Below are 22,677 nucleotides of genomic sequence, written 5' to 3' on the forward strand. Positions count from 1 at the left end.
TATTGGTCCTTATTTCACAAATGTTTTAAAAGAACAGTCCTCTATAATACAATACAAAAATGAACTATCCTCAACCTTAATTGATAAAAATATAACTACGGATCGTGGTAAAAAAAACAATGACAGTTTCCTTTTATACTATAAACTCTATTGTCTATGATTCGTAGACGCTCCAATTGTAGATTACTGAATCAAATTCTTGGGTTTTCCCCAACAAGCTTCTTAATTCGTTGGCGCATGTGACATTTTTGGCAAGTAATAATGCAAATCCCCCTCCACCTGCTCCCACAAGCTTGTAGCCGGAGCAGTAGGGGTCGGCGAACGCAAACAGTTTATCAACGTATTCGTTGCTGCAGTAAGGATCAAGTTCTTGATGCAACCTCCAAGCTTCCGACATGATCTCCCCTAGTCTATCGACTTCACAGTTCATCAAAGCTTCCCTCCCGATCTTAGCTAGTTCAGTGAGCCGCTTGATACTGGATATGAGAAGGTTGTCCCGTCGAAGATACCGAAGGACTACCTTTTGTAGGACTTGATGTGCCAGTCGAACCTTCACAATAATAATAGAATAAAACGATCTTCAGGTTCACAATGAAAACATTGTAAAGGGAGACGAAACTGTGAGGAAGGATTAATTACTTACTTGACCGGTAAACACCACAAGCAACCGCTGATGCAATTCCGAAATCAATTGAGGGGATGGCACAAGAGGGAAGACTTGGAGTCGCAATGGTATTCCAGGGTAACTCGTAGTGAATTTGATCCCGGGATATAAACCCCCTATCTGATCCTGCCAGCCACCACCTGTTCCCATGAGCTGTTCTAGTACCAAAACGAGTCTGGCAATGTTTTCGTTGCTATCATCACCGCTGATGATCTGGAGAAGTCCTTTCACAACAGCGGCTGCTAAGATGCTAGAAGTTCCCAAGCCACTGCCCCGAGGTACGTTAGCCCATGTCCTTATTTTCAAGCCATTCGATACTAGAATGTTTTCACGAATGATTCCCGTCACCAGCAGAGCAGATTTCACAAGCCTAAACGGATCATTTCCGTCAAAGGGAGGAGTGATTGAAGTAAGCTCTTTAATATGCAACTCGTTTCTAGAATCATCGGTAATCAACACTCCACTCGAATTTGTTGTTTCTATAATAGTGCCGATTGGAAGAGAACCTTCCAAGCTCACTGCCATGTTAAGAACACAGCCAGCACGCTCTAAGCTCCAAGGGGTGTATCGCTCCAGCCACCGACAAAATCTACTCGAACTGGTAACTCAACTTTGATTGTTTTTGGACAAAATGGTCGACTCATGGAGCCAAAATGGTTATTGTTCCCGAAGGCCTTAGTAGACTTGCTCCCAGAGGATTCCAACAATTGTTCTAAACCAAGGTGAAAGATGACAGGGAAATAAGCTGGCAATTGATAAATACAGAGGACAATACAAAAGCCAATTTACAAAGATTAAGTTATTTAAACATTTCCCAAATAATACTCTAGGCAAATTCAGTTGATATTTTACCTCCAAAACCGTATCTGACTGCCGAAGCAGTTTCGTCAGCAACCGCAGCCCATACTTTGTGCTCTAACTGACAAGCTTCTGTTTCCTCTCCACATGCTTGAAGAAGATCAACTTGTACCTGATATGCCCGGCTTTTTGGAAGGATCTTAGAATTCTTGTCAATAAATTTGGAACAGAGAGCTAGGAAGTCCTTGCATATTTTGACTCCGCAGATCTCATTTTGTAGAATTTCTTCACACAACTGACATAAATTGCGCCCTAGCATGCCGTAGTTAATGCAAGCCTTCGCTATTCCAGCTGCAAGATCTGCTTGATGAATACTTGATCCAGTGCACATTTTTGAGAAGTCAATTGATCTATGCAGCTCGTCGAAACTGACTCGCGGTGATTTTCTCCACAAGGGAAGAAAGGATTGGTTTCTTCCATCACTCAAGCCCATCAACCACATTGCCATGCTAAGCATCTCGAAGTAAGAAAGAATGGGAAACAATTTTGCATTCCACAAGCACTTATCCTGACTGCCACTCGAGCTCCATAAATCATTTTCCTCGATTCCTAAATCATGCATGACTTTATCCCAAGGTTTACCACAAAATGTTCCATCCTTAGTAAGAGGATTTTTCGGGTTATCATGGATGCCGCAAAATACCATCACTGTTGTAGTACGTCCCACCAAAGGAACCTCCCAAAGACAATGGCGGTCAGGAAGCATGAACTTCACTAAACTATCTGCCTTATTATCACTGTCCTTTGGAACATGAATACCGACAACTATAGACTGGGAACCAATCTGGATTCCACGGGAAATGTTTGAGTCATATATTAGAGAATCTTCACCGATCGAGACACCATCGTCAATTTTGCAAGAAAGAACAACAGCAGATGCGGCAATGTCTGACACAGTGGTTGCCGGAATGGAACATAAGTGTCTTCGGCCTACAAGCGCTGAATCAGATGCACTAAGGTGATCCAAAACTTCACTGGAAGTTCCAAAATGTAAAAACAACAAATCATCTGTAATGGAAAAATGATTAAGGGGTATTACGAATAAACTAAATCACATAAATATTAACAAGATAAGAAATTGAGAACTGTAGGAAGATTTCGAAGCTTTGAAGACTGTTTATCGTCTAACATACATGCACAATAGCTGAACATCCTTTGTTTTCCCAGTTTGCCAACCAATGCTTCACCCAAGGGGCGATGCCGTAACCACTCATGCTTTCTAGGTACCCAGGCTGCCACAAGTTCTTCATACAAACTCATCTGCATAAAGATGAATCCAAAGCTTCAAATGTAAGATTTTCTAAACCGACACATGGAATTCAATCAATATTTTCTTTTCAATTTCCAGCAGATTCTTATAGTTCAATACAGCCCGGATTGACAACAAAATTAGATGCCGATACAAGAATTAGTAGCTTGCCTCTTTCTTGCTTTTCAGAAGCTCGGAAATCAACGGTTGGCAAGAACAAGCAAGCTTCACAAGCTCCACCCATGCATTGCCTCTAACAGCTATAATTCCGGTGTCGAGCAATGCTCTACCGTCGTCCAAGATCGCCTGATTCTTAAGAAGCTCATCTACACTAGGCTTCTGAAGGAGGTTGTCAACTAAACTGACCGTGTAACTTTCCTCGAGAATCTCAGTTTTAGATGCCACAATGACTCCATGGTTAGAAGCTATATCAAGAGTTATAGGCACAGTAATAATGGTGGACGCATCAGGTGAAAGAATCAAAGTAGAGGCATCAAAACATGGGAGCACATCTCCAGTCATAGTAAATATTCCACCTAAACAAGACAAAAAAGTGTATACAAACACAAATTACTACCAACGGATTCTTTTAAGTATAGTAATCTTCATGGTTGCTTTTTTTTTTCCTTTTACTATTTTTAAAGTAAAACAAAACTGAAAACCAAGGATTTCCCAGAATTTTCACCTTCATTTTTGAAAGCTTGCCGGGCACAAGAAGCAATTGCAAGGATATGATCGAACAGCAACGGAACGGGGCCGTCAGGGTTATCAGCAGCCAAGAAAGGGAGGGGCAAAAAGACTTTACCCATCGGATTCGCCCACGGAACCCTCTTAGAATCCCCGCCAGCATGAAGCAACAAAATATGCTTTTTACCCATCAACCTAACAACATCTCCACAACTCCCACCGTTGATAACTTGCTCCATAAGTTGGCGAGTGCGTGAATGGCATTGAGCGTGGCAGCTCCAGATCCGATCCGTTGACCGTCGGGATCGGGCACGGCGAGGGTGAAGGTGGAGGGAGCAATCCGACCCATTCGCTTGGCCCGTTTGAGCTGCCACGTAGAGTCGGGCTTGTTCGGGGCTAGCGGCGGTCAAAACAATGGCGTCCCATGTGGGAACCCTAGTTGGGTGGCGCACCGACAACCTTAAATGGTACCATGATTTACGAAGGATGGCAGTTAAGTCGAATTTCTGTTTGGCTCTGGAGAATACTCTCTGTCGATTGGGTTCCATTCGGATGATTGGGTTGTTAAATTAACGAATTACAGTGGTTTCTGTAGACTGAGAGTGGAATTAACGAAGATGGAGTGGAATATGACCTACACTTAACCGTGTTGTTTTCAAAGATGAATGAAGAAGACGAGGTTTAACGATCGATCATGTGGTGTTCTGGCCTACCATGCTCCTCCCTCCTCCACGTCTATGCTGTCGGATTTATGTATTTATTTATTTAATTACTAAACATAAAAAAAAAAAAGCAAAACCAAATAACTGGGCAAAAATGATGAGATAATGCGTTAGAAATTTTAATTTCCTAAATAATCCACCTGTCGAATTATTTTTTCAGGATAGGCCATTTGATACAGTGAATGGGGAAGAAGCTGTGTAACCGCGACACCTCATTGAGCATTCATACGAACTTAGTTTATAATTTTTATATAAAAAAAGGCAAAATGAATAGGGAAAATTTTATTTTTCTATATGTTCCCTTTCCTCTTTTCTTTTGGATTATCTCGAAATCTTGGGCTATCTCTATATGACCATGAACATTTATTTTGTGCATGTCTTGTACATGAAATTTGTTAGGTCATGTCAAAATTTATAAAGATTAGTATTCCAATAATGTTCAAGTACATGTATAATAAATCTATTATAACTCAATATTTTATTTTTCTTCGCAAAACAATTTAACCCATATGGGAACTACACAATGAACACTTCAATATCTTCGTTGACTAAGGAACCATGGACATTTTTATACTGATAAATCATTACAATTCACTTTTGATCATATATCATCTTTCTGGGTTCTTAATTAATTGAATTAAGCCTTTAGTCACCAATGAGCTAAATTAAAGTCTCTACGTGGGCGGTGATGATAAAAAAAATATGTTATGGTTCGCTATTTTCATTTCCATTCTCTTCAACAAAGAAGAGTCTTGAAGATGAGATATAGTTGTTGAAGAAGGATCATAGCTAGGAAACTCAAAGGGACCTAACACACTACAACAAAATATTTTTAGCGACGTTTTTAGCTTTATAGTGGTTTTTTAAGCGTCGTTGAAATTTTCTCGACGTATGTAAAAACGCCGCAAAACGTCAAGATATATAGCGTCGTTTTTAAGAAAAACGATGCTAATTACCTTGTCTTTAATGGCGTTTGTTTTCTAAAACGCCGCTACATGTTATGATATTTAGCGGCGTTTGTGGTAAAAAAAACCACTATTAACTATGTATACAGTGGCGTTTTTTACCAAACGTCACAAATGTGTGGTCAATAATGGCGTTTCCTTCACAAAACGCCGCAAAAGAACCCGACTTCTGGTGGCTTTTATTTACAAACGTCGCTATAGTTAACTGATTTCGCATATATCATTTTCTACTTTATATTACACAAATTTAATATTCTATAGCATTATCTAATAATAATAAACTAAAAATTTAATTACGACACAAATTATGTAGAAAAATAAATCAAAATTTATAAAATTAAATTAAAATGTAACATAGTTCAACATTGTTACTAGAATTTAGTATAGGTTCTTTCTCTTTCAATTAAAAAAACATTGTTCACTAGAATAAAAAATAATCTTCTAGTGGCAATTTGTATTGATCTGAAACTTCAGTTGATTCTTTTTATCAGGAATGTTACCTTCAATTCAAACAACAATGAAAATAATGGATTCAGAGACAATATATTACAAGAAGATAAACTAGAAGAAAAAACATGATAAGATATTCACTCGTACCCACTAGGCAGTAATTCTCAGACTTAAAGTTAAAAGTTTTGGGTACTTCAAACCCTATATATATCCTACTTCTTGGAATTCACAGATTCCCCTAGTAGCTTATACACATCAACTTGTTCTTCAAGCTTTTGATCCTGAAAAATAATAAATGGCATGGATATAATTAGACAGATAACAGCCAAAACAAACTCCCCATTTTCTTTCAAGCATGAAAGCAAGAACTGATAGACAACTAAGGAATTTGGATGTAAACCTCAAGTTTATAAATTCACCATGATTAAAAATTTGAACTTATGTATGGTTTTATCTCAACTACAGCTAAGACAAATAACATAGCTCATTTTTATACATAGACCAAATTGAGAACAAGACCTGTACTAAAACATCAAAACGTACTCATGCATATGATCTTCCTGTGCTTGATGTACAAAATTGAAATCTTTAACCCCATTAGTTCTAAGCCTAGAGACACTAACCATAAGATCGTTCACAAGTGTTAATTGCACTTGTAGTGCGAATCTAATCAAGACTATTACTTTAAAACAACAATAAGTACTAAACAAAATACCTTCATACAACAACAACAACAAAACCCTATTCCCATATGCAATGGGGTAAAAGGGAGGTAGGGTAGTAAGCTGCTCCCAACGCCAGGTTGAGAGAAGCTTACGTGGAAGACCTCCGACAGTCAGAAAATTAAAAATGTAGATAAAATGCAATGCATGTATAAGTAAATAAATACATAGTTGAGCAGTCTTCATATGCAGTCATCATATGCACGTCTATAATGGGAAATAATCCCTGCAAATAAATCCCTGCGTAAAAATCTTTGCATGTAGACAGAAACGTAAGACCCGACTAAATTTAAAAGAGGAAACATGAAGAGAAGGATACACAGAAGTCAATGATAGCAAGCTACGAGAAGGAATAAAGCCAAATGGGTTAAAACCTAAACTAAGACAACACTACTCCGCTACCCTAGTTCTAAGCCTTCATAAATTCCAATGACAGAAACGTATAAAAAGTAAAAGTCATGGAAATTACTACAAAGGCATTAAAAGAAGACAGAGATGATACACCCTATGGATGTGACCCGCACTACTCGGCTACACTGGTTTTAAGTCTCCATACTTTTCTATCAGAGGTCATGTCCTCGGTAAGGGCTAAATCCATCAAATCAGATCTCAAGCAGTCTTCCCACTTTCGCCTTGGTCGTCCTCTCCTTCTGGTACCGTTGACTGTAATCAACTCTACCCTCCTGACCGTATCCGGCGGTTGTCGCCTAAGGAAATGCCCAAACTACCATAGTCTTCCCTCCCTCAATTTTTTGGATACAGCACCACCCCAAAGGACATCCTAATAGAAAAGTTTGGTGTCATGTCCCACAGAGTCCTACCACATGCCCATCGAAGCATTCTCATTTCTGTGGCCTCCATCCTCCTTACGTGATCCTTCTTGATTGCCCAACATTCTGATCCATACAGCAGCGCTGGTCTTATTGCCATTCTATAAAAATTTCCCTTAAGTTTTAGAGGCACCTTCTTGTCATACAAAACTCCAGTAGCAGCCCTCCACTTTAGCCATCCCGCCTTTATACGGAGTGTAACATCATCATCTACACGCCCATCTTTATGTATCATAGACCCTAGGTACTTGAAACAATCCTTTGAGGGGAGAACGTGTCCTTCTATGCATACTTCTACATCTTCATCGTTTTGGTTCCCATTGAAGTTTGAACATAAATACTCTGTCTTTTCAATATTGATCCTTAGACATTTTTCTTCCAAAGCAGTCTTCCAGGTAGCCAACTACTATTCAGCTCAGTTTTTGTTTCAACAACTAGGACAATGCCGTCTGGTGTCGCACAATAGATGTCCATAATCAAGGCGAAGATGTAAGGGATAAGAGCTGACCCCTGGTGGAGTCCGATTTCCACCTGGGAATGCCTCGGTGTTGCCAACTGTAGTCCTGACGTATGTAGTAGATCTACAGTACATATCACGAATCGCCCGATATAAGCAGTTGGGATCCGTCTCGTTTCCAAGGTCTTCCAGATCGTATCGCGGGGAACGCTATCATACGCCTTCTCAAGGTCAATGAACGCCATGTGAAGATCTGTATATTTTCCCTATATTTCTCCATAAGCCGTCGAAGTAGATGAATCATCCGTAGTAGACCTGCCTGGCATAAAGCCAAATTGGTTTTCCGAAACCCTAGTAACCTGTCTCAACCTAGCCTCTTTCACCCTTTCCCATAGCTTCATGGTATGGTTGAGTAGTTTAATACCTCTGTAGTTGCCACAATTTGGGATCTCCTTTATTCTTATAGATTGGCATCACCGTAGACTCTCTCCACACCTCTGGCATATTGGCAGTCTCTAAGATAATATTAAAGATGTTGGTCAACCACTTAACTCCCTCTTCTCCTAGGTCCAACCACACAGTGATAGGAATTTGATCTGGACCGAGAGCTTTGTCCTTTCCCATCTTTCTAAGAGCCATTTTGACTTCCTCAAACCCAATCCTACTTGTAGGGAAGTCATTGGTCGTAGTATGATGGTCAGCTGACCCATCAACGGTATTATCTCTACAGGGAGCGGCACCGTCATTAAATAAGCCAAAGAAGTAACTACCCCAAACCCTCTTAATATCATGATCTTTCACTAAAAGAACACCATTGTTATCTTAATAAACCTAATGCTACCTAGATCATTTTTCCTATTCTCCCTGGATTTTGCAAGCCTGAAGATGTCGTTTTGTCCTTCCTTGGGGTCTAATCTCTTTTACATTTTCTCGTATGTCTTATCATTTTCTTTAGCCACCGTTTTCTTAGCTTCCCGCTTTGCCTCCTTGTATCTTTGTTTAGCTCTCGACCTTTCTTCGTCGTCATTGCATTGTAGAAACTCCTTGAAGCAAGTTTGCTTTGTCTTCACCTTAGTTTGGACTTCGTCATTCCACCACCACGATTCTTTATGTTCCTTGGCCTTCCCTGTCGATAACCCAAGAGTGTTTTTTCCCACATCTCTGATAGAATTTGCCATATTTTTCCATAACATATATGTATTATTTGAGTTTATAGTTCCAAAACCTGTATTAGACAAAATCTTACTCCTAAAGTCATCAGTTGTCGCTCCATGTAAGTTCTTCCAAAGGATCCTAGGTTTACCAAGTTTAGCCCTCCTATGAGTGCTCTGCCCGTGGCGTACGCGGAACACCAAAACCAACAATCTGTGTTGTGATGCACATGCCTCTTCAAGGAACATCTTACAGTCAATGCAAGCCCATCAATCCCAATTTCGAACCAGGATGTAGTCGATTTGGGTACAATGTCCCCGCTATGAAATGTAATCAAGTTCGCATCTCTCTTGTTAAAGAAAGAGTTAGTGACCACAAAATCGTGTGCAGTAGCAAATTCAAGCAACGTACGTCCCTCCTCGTTCCTACTACCAAAACCGAAACCCCCATGAACACCGTCATACATGTCGGTTGCACTACCTATATGGCCATTGAAGTCTCCCCCTATGAAAACTCTTTGGTCCTCCGGAATGCTCCTAAGTACATCATCTAACTGATCCCAGAAGCAACGTTTCTCCCCCTCCCCTAGGCCAACGTGTGGGGCATACACTGAAAGGACATTCACTACTTCCGCTTCTATAATAACCTTAATCATCATGATCCTATCTCGGTATCTACAAACTTCAACTACATTTTCCTTGATCCTAGAGGATACCAAGATACCCACCCCATTTCTAGCATTATCTACGCTTGATTACCACAACTTGTACCCATTACACTCTCTGGCGCGAGCTCCTTTCCACCTAGTCTCCTGAATACATGCAAAATATATTTTCCTATTATTAAGTACGTCGGTCAGCTCCAGCAGCCTAGCATTTAATGTGCCTACATTCAACAAGCAAACTCTAAGTCTAGTCTCCTTGACGCCACTCTGTCGATCCCTCCCCCTATACCCCTTATGGGATCTAAAAGAAGGACATGACCTCAAGTAATCATCTATAGCCGGAGCTATGAGGAACTATGAAAAAGAAATCCAAAGAAGACAGAAGATGCACTAATAAAACGCTAGAGAATTGAGGGGTACTAAGAAACCTAGTTGGTTACTTAATAGGATTTTAAGACAAAATTAACAATATCTTACTTAACTTTAGGCCAACAGCTAGAAACTATAATTTAAATTGTTCAATAAATATCCGAGCTAAGCAAAAAAGATTAAAACTATACAGTGAAATATAACAGTAATGAAGTCAATTCAAAAGTTTAACAAATGTAAAATTAGAAGTAACCCAAATCTTGAAACAAAATAACATGTAAAAAATATAAAAAACAAAGGCAACCCCTTAAATTTCTTATCTTAACCACATAAATTATCCAAACCCATAAATAATAACTGATTATATGTGCAAGAATCGATAAGAAAACAAAATAAATAAAATCCCAAAAATGAAATCTATGAAAGATTAATAAAAACGCAAGATCTATATAAACAAAGGAGAAACATAAAATAATAAAGAAAAGTGTGAATGGGGAGCAAAGGATCTAACCCACGACACTCGATCCTCTGAGCCAAACGTCATGGGTGATTCACTAGAGAGTTTTTTTCTTCAATGGAAATTTAGAGATCTGATCGGTAAGGGAGGAAAAAGAGGAAGATGTAGAAGTCAAGAGTGGAGAGACCTGATCAAGTGCTTATGAGATCCAGAAGTGGAGGAAATGAGAAATAGATGATCTAGAAGTGATGAGATCCACTGTAGATCTAAAATACCCAATACTTCTCAAATCCTAATCACTTAATTATTGGCAAATCTATTTCATTAAAAATAACTTTTCAACTAAATCAAGCTACTTAACTTAATTAAAGATAATTTAAAGACAATTTTTTTAAAATAGTTTGAGAAGCTAAAGATTATCAAAGATAAACAAAATACCTTCATAGAATATACTATATCAAAATGTCCACCAGTCCCAATACGAGGGACCTTTCCCAAGCCAGTGTGTCAATGGTCCCCTAATCCCAAATTTCAGCCTTAGCAGCTTTAACAAAGCAAGCATTAGGATTTAGCCACAAATTGTATAAAGTTAAGTTGACCATAAAAATGTCTTACCTAAGCATCAAAGTAGAAACAATGACAGAATTAACCGAAAAACATCAAAGGAAAAAGAAGATGAATATCACCAACTTGTAATCAACTAGTAATGCATATTTACATAAACAATTTAGGAAAACATAAGTTTCAGAAGGATGTCACTTCTTTAGGCTATTTGATTTCTAGTGGTTTACATTTTGTCTTTTAAATTAGAATAATACCCTACTATAAATTATGTTTTTCCTATTAGAAATTTGGTCATACAATGATACAAGTTCAACTACTAGAACTCCCACCAATAAATAGACTAGAGAACTAACAATGACGGATAAATGGGAAGTACACACTAAAGGAGGCATAGGACATTCAATAATTTCAAGAACATAAGAGTAATAGAAATAGTTTAATGGCAATCCAAATGGAAAACTTAGATTCCAACTATATATACTCAATCTTGATTGTAGATGTTGAAGAACGATGATGCTAAACCCAATCACTATCAAGTTGTCTATAAATGGATTGCCAGTCACTCACTTAACTGTTTCCTCGACTATTTTCACATGAAAATTTCAAAATAGAACAATCAAACCTGACAACCCAGAAACAAAGTTGCAGAGATCATAACCAACAGTGATTTTTAGCAAGAAATAAAATAGTTAAAGAACTATAATACTCTTGTCGCAGTTTTAGGAATGAAGATGCATGATTGTGTTTCAAAGTTGTCAACAGTCCAAACACTAACATTACACAAGAGATCATGTCGGTATCTATTGTATAAATTTAGATAGACATATAAATTACCCTTACCCCATTGCATATGGGAATAGGGTTTTGTTGTTGTTGTTGTAGATAGACATACAAATCATGAAAAATTTTAGGTATATGGAGGATTGAACACACCATAGAAGTAACAGTGTGTCAGTACTGGACATGTCCAGCAGATTCCTGGAAGGAAGCACATACAAATCGCCAAAAACCAAATTAATCTCCCTTCCTCAAGAGAATTGTTGATAATATATTATGCAAGCACATTTGCAGTTAAATCCTTCAATTCTAGATGAAGGAATGTGAATTGGCCATGGTTTTTTTCAAAATTTGCCATAGACTAATCTTCACAAACTTCTATTGTCAAAATAATACATTTTCATGTCATTTATTTCAAAGTAAGTTTTCAACTTTCAAGAAACCATATATTAATTAACTGAAGAATGAAAGGGCAAGGCTTACCTTCGCTCTTAACGTCTCAATATCAGCCTTCAGAATTCTATTGTCAACATGTCAGTTAGACGCTTGAGTAATGTGGAATGTTCAAATCTTAATTGAGCAACCTAGAAAAATCACTAACATGATAAAAAAAGACCAAAAAACGGAGAGCAAGAGACCATAAGGGGAAGGGGTAATGATGTGGAAAACATGTGCTTCAAGTTCATTCATATGTACTTGATTTCTTCTTCTAGAGCACCTAGCTGATTCTCTATTTTACCGCATTTTGAGGCATCACCAAAATACCGATTAGTTGAGGGAAACTTTGTGATGGTGTCGGCAAAAATAAAAAGTGAGTTCAGTAAGAATTTATTAATTAACACATCTGGTAGTAAGGTAAGGGATAAGCTTAAGTTCTATTTACTTAAGAGTTTTTCCCCTGGTATTACTCAAAGATTAAAAGAGAAGATATACCACTTTAATTAGGACAAGGGAAAATAGAAAGAAAAAAAGAGTATACATGCTAAGCAAAAGATAATAACAAACGGAACAGATAGCATTTCAAGCACCTCAAAATCAATGATACAACAAAACAATACAAAAATGATTACCTCCTTGCACGCTTTGCATCAGTCGGATCCATGTTTTCAGTGGTTTCAGTATCTCCTTAAAGTTCACCATCATCTGAATCTTCTCTTGATGATCAACTTTTGGTTTGCCTCACTTGTTTCCCTGATTTTTTTGTGTAGTTGAACCAACTGAAATACCAGTATCAGGTTCAACTTGTTCATGTGTCTTTGAGGACCCTACAATGATAGAATTTGAATTTAGAAAATCAGCAAGCTTCAGTTATAAGTAGTTACAGGACGAGAAGATTTCGAAAAAAGAGCTCTAGAGTTCTTTAGTATATTGTTTACTATTCAAATCTTGGAAAATGTAAAGAAAAGTTGGTTAAAAGAAGTGAAGAAAAATGATGCATCGCAAGTTCCTTGTTTTGTTGGAATAGCTACTTTAAGTTTATGTGAAAAACAAGATTTATGAAAATCTAGTAAAGAAAGTTATTTCCATTTTTATGTATCCCTCCATTGTTTTCTCATTTTCCTTTACTTCTCTCTTTAAACACAAGATAAATTGGAGAATTAATCACATTGCACAATATTAAACTCTAACATTCCACCAGAACTCTGATCATACTGAATTTCTGTAAGTATGAGACCTTCATAAGTTCATCAATTCCCAAAATACAAGTATCACTAAGATAAAGAAAAACATATGTTTTAAACAAACTATAGCTCATTTTGCATCAGAACAGAAAAACTTATTACCATTACCAATCGACTTTCATCCAATCTAATTACTGCAAAGACAGCTCTCAATCGACACGAGTTGCCATACATAAAATTTTACTAGTTGAACACAATACCAGAAATTAAATATTAAAACAGATGAAAAATCTATAACACTGATAAAAGAAACCTAAGTTGATTTTTCCTTGTAAAGAAAATTTGCCTGAACAAATGCAATCAAATTTGGTAAAAAAGGATGTCAACAAATAAGATTAAAACAACAGTAACTGTTCTTTTCCTCAGTATTAAAAAGTTTCATCTGTTGCATAAGAGGGAAAAACAAAAGTCAAAATAGTCGGATTCATTAAAAAGAAATATAAAATCAAAGGCATGCTAAGCAAAAGCTTACCTTGAACATCTTATCCTGATTGAAGTGTTTGGTTTTCACCAAAATACCGATTAGTTGAGCTTCCATAAATGGATTTCGTTTCGATTTTCGATAGCATTCTCAAAAACTAGATTGAAGTGAAAAAACCAGATGAACGAATAAAAACCAAATTGAAGCAGAAACCAAAAACCAGAATCGCAAGGTGAAACAGCGGCAATAGAGAAGAAACCGACAATACTGAAGGCGAGGATGGCTGGGCTAACTCGGAACGGTGAGGAGATCTTGATGGGCGTGACAGTGAATGTCACGACGACATCGAACGGTGACAACAACTTCGTGGGTTTAGGTAAACGGGGAAACCTTTGAGGAAGGTAAAGAGAAAAAAGAAAGATAAAATAGGGCTGAGAGGTTTGGTACGATAAAATATTCAAAAATTACTACGTTTGTATTTAAAAACGCCCTTATGTACTGATCTATTGCAATTATTTAAAAAACGCCACAAAGATATGTTAATAACGGTATTTACGGGAAAACGCCGCTAATGTTACCATTTTGTGGCATTTGTATTTAAAAACGCCACTAATGTACTGATCTATCGGTGTTTGTTTTAAAAATAAAGCAAAATACGGGGCTATAACGACGTTTTTCTAAAAACGCCGCTAATGTCACTATTTTGTGGTGTTTGACATTTAAAAACATCTATATGTATAAATTAGTGGCGTTTACTTCCCAAACGTCGCTTAAAACACCGCTAAAAACATATTTTGTTGTAGTGGCAGTAAGGAACATTCCCCCCACAACAAATAAAAGGAATAACATGTACCCATTAGTGTAAGGAACTAATGTCAATGCAATGCTTTTAATGCTTGACAAAATCATGGAATTACCAAACGAAATGCTTTCAAACATCAACCATATTGAGCTTTTGTCTCAAAGGAAACTAGAAACTTCAATTGGGTTTCGGAAGAGGAAAGAGAGAAGCTGAAAGCTCAAGATATGGTAAAAGAATGTGATATTGAGGGAGATAGGGCACTCAACCAGATTGACCTGTGCATCCTCACGCTGATGCTTAGCCCCGTTACGATGGATGACGTAGAGTCGTGGCTCCAGAACACGATCCATCAAGAAATAATGTGATCACGAGCTTCATCTTCCTCCTCATCTTAGGCTTGCTGTTGTTTGTATGATTTTGGGGCGATAAAGATATATCCTTATATATTGTACTGCAACATAATTATTAATTAAGATGATTATTGTCCTAACATCTTTTTTGACAAACGAGTAATTTTTTGATGAAAACCTCGAATTTACGACTTATTTGAAAAAAAATTGTTTTTTTGTTTATTTTGATTAAATTAATTTGGGAGTCACCATCGACCTTTGGGTTAGGTAGGCCGAATACCTAAAAACGTCTTTTAGAACAATTTTAAGAAAAAACGTTTTAAGGTATAAATTGCTCCGCGTTATCAAAGATTCATTTTGAAAGATTCGGGAGTCGATTATGCGTGAGGAAGGGTTAGCACCCCACAATGCCCAAAAATTGGTACCTAATCGCTTGTATATTTTCGTGGTGGAAATTAAAAAATTCGAATCAATATTTAAAGTGTGATACTTTTATTGAATATTAATTAACTTATTTCGAATTAATTATCAGGGAACATTTCTTATATTTGAGAAGAAATCACGAGATATGCACATCCTCCAATGGGAAGACTATATCATATATTTCTCCTTTATATGAGAAATATCCCCACCCTAACATTGTCAAAAAAGTGCAAATTGAATATCAGTAATTGTATAAAATAACTTACTACTTAAAGAAACATGCATTGCATCATTTGAATTAATATAAAAATGAATTAATTATCATTTTTATAAAAATAAAATCTTTAAGTTCATTTTTCATTGAATGTCATATCGAATCGCACTACTTCGATCAAGCAGTGCTTTTTGTCGCGGCGACTTTTTTCGAAGTGACGACTTTTTCGAAGTGACGAAAATCAAAATAAATTTAGAAAAAAATCAAATTTAGAAAAGATTTGAAATGTTTAGAGTCGCCATCAACCTTTGGGATTGGATAGGTTGAAACCCCCAGATACACCCTTTTAAATAAAAAAATTAAAAAGACTAGATTTGGTCTGCGATTCAGAGATTTTGGGTTAGGGAGTCGATTATGCTTAGGGAATGATTAACACCCTTATAGCGCCCAAAATTGGTATCTCCAATTATGAATTTTTCCTTATATTGAAAAAAATAAGAAATTCGAATATTTAATTAATGATCCTTTTATTCCCTAAAATATTTTAAAAATTTAGAGTGACGTGAAATATTTGTTATTTCCAATTGAAAAAGAAACTACCCCCTAATCGGAATTAAGGTGATTATTTCTTATGTTTTAATCGAAATAATGAAATGTTGTCATCCTTAAAAATTAAAGAATTATTCAATTATTAAACCTTAAAAGAAAATATTAAAGGTGACAAATTATTCAAATTATTATTAAAAGAATAAAGATGTTCCTTGATTTAAAGAATGAAGGTCAAGCCTTTGACGTTAATCAAACAACTTGTCCTTGGCAATTTAAATGTAGGAACAAACTTTACTATTTCGTTTAAAATTATTGAACCTATTTGATTTTTGAGGTAAACACTAGATAGAATATTCATTTTAAAAAAAACATATTGAACGGAATGTCTAGTTATTTTAAGACCACCCTTTTCAATATTTAGGAATAAAAGAATATTCCTTATAATTAATTATGAATTTGTATTCATGTGTTTCTAATCAATATTATGAAGAAAATAATCCGAAAAGAAAATTACTAAACTTATTGATTTCTAATTAAGGAACCTAAACTAAGGTTTTAATTAAAACCTAAGAACTTAAAATCTAAGGCTTAATTAAAAGAACTAAGGCCAATTAATATTAGTGATCAAATCAAAACATTAAAAAAAACTAAAGTTTTATTTTACAATTAAACAAGTGACCATTTTAAAAGATTCACAAATTAATAATTGATATTAATAATTAAACATAATCAATTAAAGATTCAAGGCAATTGAAAAGTAATTAGTGACTAGATTGAATTCAATTGAAATTCAGAGTACAAATTACAAACAATCAGTGACTAAAATAAAATAAATAAAAAGCCACATCCCGGAAGCAAAACACGCTAAATGTAGGGGTTTTAATGAATCAAATAGCCCAAAAATTAAACACTATAAGACCCAAAAATTAGAAGAGATCTCATTTTTCACCTTCAAAAATTCTCTCTTTCTCCTTATTCTCTATAGCCTCCCAACCGAAAATCACCTAAACACCCATCATGTTCTTCATGTTCAATATTTTGTTCATCAAAAAGCAAAAATTTGATCCAATAACAACACAAAAACTCAATCAAAAAATTTTTTCTCGGATCAAACTCCCATATTTCTTATGAAATATAAAATGTTCATCCTAAAAACCAAATTTTGATCCTCTAGCAACACCCAAAAACCCGAAACTTGTATTTCAAATATCAAAACCCAACTTTTTCTTCATATACCCAAGAACCCCAAGAACATTCCCAAAAACCAAACCTAATGTTCTCGACTTCTAAATCTAACACCATGGTTCATAAGAACCATACCCCAACTTTTTAACCTAAACCACCGAAACCCGAGAGCACCGACTAACCCTGGCCACCATCTGCTCTGGCCGACCACTGCCTCCAACGTTGGTCGGAAACCCCTTCAAGTCTAAAAAACCAAATAAATTTATAATGAAGGAAAGCTCACCTTGGTCCCAGGATAAACAACGAACAACGACGATACCAACCCCGAAGGTAAAAAAAGCTACTCCTCTCATTTTTTTAAGATTTTTGAAGTGTTTCTTGGTGATGATGAATATTGCTTCAGTTGATTATTAGTAGAGATTAATGATGATGATTGAAGTTTCTATTTGTACTAATGATTTTCGGCTCATAATCCAACTGTTCCCGCTCAAAAATGGTTGGAATGAGCTTGGATTTGAGAATAATTTTTAATCGAATTTTCTTGATTTTTTTCTTGATTTTTGCATGCTTAAAAACCCAACTGGAAGTGGCGTGATACGGTGGTGACGCGACGACAGATGACGGCGGCTCATCGGGGAAGACAACTGGATCGACGCGTAAGCCACACGCGACAGCGACGCACCGGAGAACTCTCTCTGGCCGACAATGGACGTTTATTGTCCTAGCTCTTTGGAGAAAACACAATCTTGGCCCTTTGATCTATTTTTTGATCCAACGACTTAGATTGCTTTGTGTTTCTTAGCCATGGATCGATGACGTAGCAGTATGGGAGCCATTGGATCAAGCTTTCCATTCAAGGGTCCTTATCAATTTATGCTTGTTTCACTTAGATTGAAGCCTTCATAGCCATTGGATCAAGGCTAATCAATAGTTGAGAATTTTTTGTGCTTTTAGCCATAGATTGATGACATCACCTCCTAAAAAGCTAGACCAATAAATGCTTTGTCTCCATTTGAATTTCAAAGTCAAAACTCGTCTACCTACACCAAAAACACTGGTGGCTAGGATTAGTTTTAGGTTCCTTTTTTTTATTTACTAATTATTATTTTTTAATGCATATGTTTGTAATAAAAAGTGGGCTTATGTACTGGGCCTATGTAAAAACAAATGTAATGGACCTATCTATTAATGCAAATGGACTTATTTTTTAGGGTTTTGTTATTTATTATTTATAACAAAAATAAATAAATGGGCTATACTAATATGACATGGACTAACATATAACTAAAATACTAATGTGCAATGTAACATGCTAATTACTTAACATCTAATGTAATATGAATTAATATGCAATGCAACATGAATTAATAACATGCAATGACACATGAATTAATAACATGCAATGAATTACTAACATGCAATTATTATTTAATACAGTATAATACCTAATATACGCAACTATATAATATGTAAATTACCCCATGCACAAATGAAACTATATGATATAATGCATTTAATACCTAAACTATACTATATTTATACTATGCCTATATATTTATTATATACTATATATTAGAATATAAAACACCACGTGTTTTCCAAAGCCTTTGCTCATAATCATTAGAGGCATGACTTGTGAGGAAATCTACTATGACACTTTTTTTTTACCTTTTGTCTTACGTATACGATGTCAAATTCTGATAATAACATTTGCCATCGAGCCATTCTCCCAGTCAAGCTTGCAGATCAACCATGTAGTATAATACAACATATATTGACGGAGTCTTCGGGATGCCCAAACCAAAGCACAATATAGCTTCTGAATTGGATGATATATTGATTCGCAATCAATGAACTTCTAGCTCAGGTAATAGATTGCTATTTCTTTCTTTCTAGACTCATTGTGTTGTCCCAACACACAACCCATTGAATTTTCAAACACTGTTAAATAGAGATTAATGGTCTATCCGGAACTGATGCTACCAAGATAGAAGCATTCGACAGATACTTCTTGACTAGCTCTAAAGCCCCTTGACATTCGTCATTCCAACATTCAGGATTATTCTTTTGGAGCAATTTAAACACTTATCAATCAACTGAGAAATGAATCTATAAATTTAATTCAGTCTTCCTATTAACCCTAGATCTTCTTTTTGTGTACGAGAGGGTGGAAGATTTCGAACTGCTTTTACTTTTTCTGGATCAATTTCAATTCCTCTTCGACTGACCATAAAACCTAGTAGCTTCATCAAAGTTACTCCAAAAGTGCACTTTGCAGGATTGAGTTTCAACTGGTATTTCTTTAGTCTTAGGAATAATTTTCTCAAATTTTCCACATGCTCTTCTTCATTCTATGATTTAGCAATCATATCATCCACATACACTTCAATCTCTTTGTGCATCGTGTCATGAAAAAGAGTCACCATAGCCCTCTAATATATTGCTCATGAATTTTTCAACCCGAATGACATCACCTTATTGCAAAATGTACCCCCCACATAGTCACAAATGTTATTTTCTCCATATCTTTTGGATTCATCTTTATCTGATTATACCTCAATAAACCATCCATGAAATAGAACCATGAATGTCCTGAAGTGTTATCGACTAATGTATCGATATGAGGTAGAGGAAAATTGTCCTTGGGGATTGCTTTATTCAGGTCTTTATAGTCCACACACATGTGCAGCTTTCCATATTTTTTCGGTATAGGGACTATATTAGCTACCCACTTCGGATATTTGGCCACTTGAAGAAAACCTGTATAAATTTTTTTTCTCATTTCCTTCTTAATTTTCATAACATCTTGGGTCTCATTCTCTTGATCTTTTGTAGTATTGGCTTGCATTCAGGCCTTATTGGGAGCTTGTGCACCACTATGTCTGTATTTAGTCCTGACATATCTTGTTCGGACCAGGTAAAGATATATTTAAACTATTGCAGCAAGTTTATCAAACTCTGTCGTACCTCAAATGATAAGGTTATATCAATCTTTACTTCTCTTTTCTCTTTGTCAGATCCCAAAATTACGATCTTGATTTATTCTTTATGGGGCACAATTTGTTTTTCTTCTTTTTCCAGCAATCTTAATAATTCATTAGGAACTTCATATTCCACCTCATTTTGACACTCGTTGACGTCTTCTAAACACAAAAATCGCTCAAAATCAATCTTATGATTAGTAACAGAAACGTTCATACTATTAGTATTGAGACACCTATGAAGAAAAATATGGAATGAATATATACTCGTGGGCATAAGCACAATTGTTGGTTCCGAGTATTATTCTGGGTTAAGCCTAGAAACTACAGAAATCTCCTTCGCAGTCCAATTGTTAAGCTCTTCTCCTAGAAAACATGGGCAAATACCAACTAGATATTTTCCTGGCTGGCTAGATTGTCAAATCATGGTTATGCTTAACCCTCCATGGCATCATCAAACATTTCTTCGCCTTTCATCAGCTCCACCTCTCTAATCGCATTGATTAATGGTTGCTCAGTATCATATGTTCCACCAGATCTGAAAATGTACTTCATATCTGGGAGAGACATGGGTTCCCAAGTCTTTCTCGCCTCTACTCTTATTTTCACCTTTTTTTGGCGTTGTTAATTGCTGGGATTGAACTCGAGCCCAAAACGATCTCTTTTCATGACCACAAGTTTTGGATGCAAGATCTCTTGCAAGTTTTTTCCAAAGCCTCTTCCAATCTTCGCTTCATTTCCTTTAGTTTCTCGCATAACCATTTTCGTACATTTACAAATTCTAAAGCATGAAAAAGAACATTCCAAATCATTCTCGTTTGGGTCAATATAAGGAGCGCCCTTAGTTACTGAAGCAATTATCTTTTGCTCAGCCCTAAGACTAATCAATACTCCATCATCAACAAACTTTAATTTTTTGTGCATGAATGAAGGCACCACTCCTGAAGAGTGGATTCATGGCCTTTCCAACAAACAATTGTAAGTGGGATTGATATTCATTACCACAAACTCAACATTGTAGACAACTGGACCTATTAACAATGGGACGCCAATATTCTCTTCAACGTCCCTCTAAGTACCATCGAAAGCTCGGACAATACTCTGATACACTTTCATGTGGGATCTGTATACTAGCAATCTCTGGAGAGTAGCAATCGGCACCACGTTGAGTGCAGACCTATTGTCAATTAAACATCCAGGCAACACGTGGCCATTACAATGGGTGGTAATGTTTAGAACCTTCACAGATCCCCTGCTTCCTTCCGGGATCTCATCGCAGTGAAAGTAATATAACTTTCGGCAGCGATATGCCCCACTATCCAATATAACTTGTTCATGGATCTATCATCCTGTACAAAGGTTTGATTTAATACTTTTAATAAAGCGTTACGGTGAATCTTTGAATTCATCAGCAAATCCAACATTGAAATTAATGTCTGTTGTTTGTGTAACTTCTCCACTACACTGTATTCATTGTGTCTTAAAATTTTAAGAACTCTTGGGTTCGAGCTTCAGCAACATGCTCATTATTTTTTGGTGGGGGCTCATCCTCAAATATCTTATGAGGTAGTGGAGCTTTTTTCTTTCCTTTTGTCTTCTCGACCTCTTTTGATGCCTCAGAGAAGAATAATATCTACCACTCCTTGTGAAGTTCCCCACTTCACTGATCACCTTGAAATGCACCTTCATTTTCTCATCAGCGTTTACTTGTATTTCCTATAACACTTTTGGGCACTTCCCAACATACGATCTAAGAAAGGATCTTTCAATGTATGAAGGAAAATGACTATGGTTTCCTTCTCCAAAAGTGGTGCCTGAACCTGCGCAACCAAATATCTCCACCTTTGGGTGTATTGGCGGAAACTTTCATTTGACTTCTTCTCCATATTTATCAGGGCTACCCGATGGGTATCATATCAGTGATATGCCTATATTGTTCCAAAAATGATCTGGATAAATCTTTCTAAGACCTGACATTCACACGACTCAATTGTGCATACCAGCTGGCTGCAGAACCGATGAGGCTGTCATGAAAACAATAAATGAGTAACTTCTCGTCGTGTAGAAATTAGTCTATATTTCAACAATACATTGTAAGGTGAGAAGATGGACAACTGGTTCCATTATATTTCTCGAATTCAGGAGTCTTAAATTTGTGTGGGAGAACCAAATCGGGCACTAAACTAAGCTCTCTGGCATTCATACCATATTCGTCAATTGACTATATCGCTCTGACTTTATCCTCTAGCTTTTTATAATGATCCTCTAATTGTTTGGCTAATTCAGACTTAGCCTTTTCATCCTCGCTCAACAGATTGAAAGAGTTTCATTGTCGAGGTACTCAACATTGTCATTGAGGTGAATAGGGTGTGCTCCAGACGCTTTAACGACATTAATTTGGATTCCCCCTCCAAGTAATACCTTTTCGGGCTGATTCTTCACATGAGCTGACGAACCATGATTAACTGTGTCATAAACCTTGA

General features: G+C 36.4%; 1 protein-coding gene and 1 pseudogene across 1 annotated transcript in view; both read right to left on the reverse strand.

The window, feature by feature from the left end:
- LOC120192939 (ORM1-like protein 1) overlaps nucleotides 1-19,310 on the reverse strand; it is a 29,004-nt gene extending 9,694 nt beyond the window's left edge. The window contains exons 1-2 of the mRNA XM_039195609.1: nucleotides 19,299-19,310; nucleotides 11,387-11,393 (exon numbers count right to left, since the gene is read on the reverse strand). The gene's annotated coding sequence lies outside the window, so the exon portion shown is untranslated. The remainder of the gene's footprint in view (nucleotides 1-11,386; nucleotides 11,394-19,298) is intronic.
- Nucleotides 91-4,164, reverse strand: LOC120192936 (annotated as a pseudogene).
- Nucleotides 19,311-22,677: the final 3,367 nt, after the last annotated feature.

Source organism: Hibiscus syriacus, unplaced genomic scaffold (genome assembly GCF_006381635.1).
Source record: "Hibiscus syriacus cultivar Baekdansim isolate YM2019G1 unplaced genomic scaffold, ASM638163v2 tig00116983_pilon, whole genome shotgun sequence".
Lineage (NCBI taxonomy): Eukaryota > Viridiplantae > Streptophyta > Magnoliopsida > Malvales > Malvaceae > Hibiscus > Hibiscus syriacus.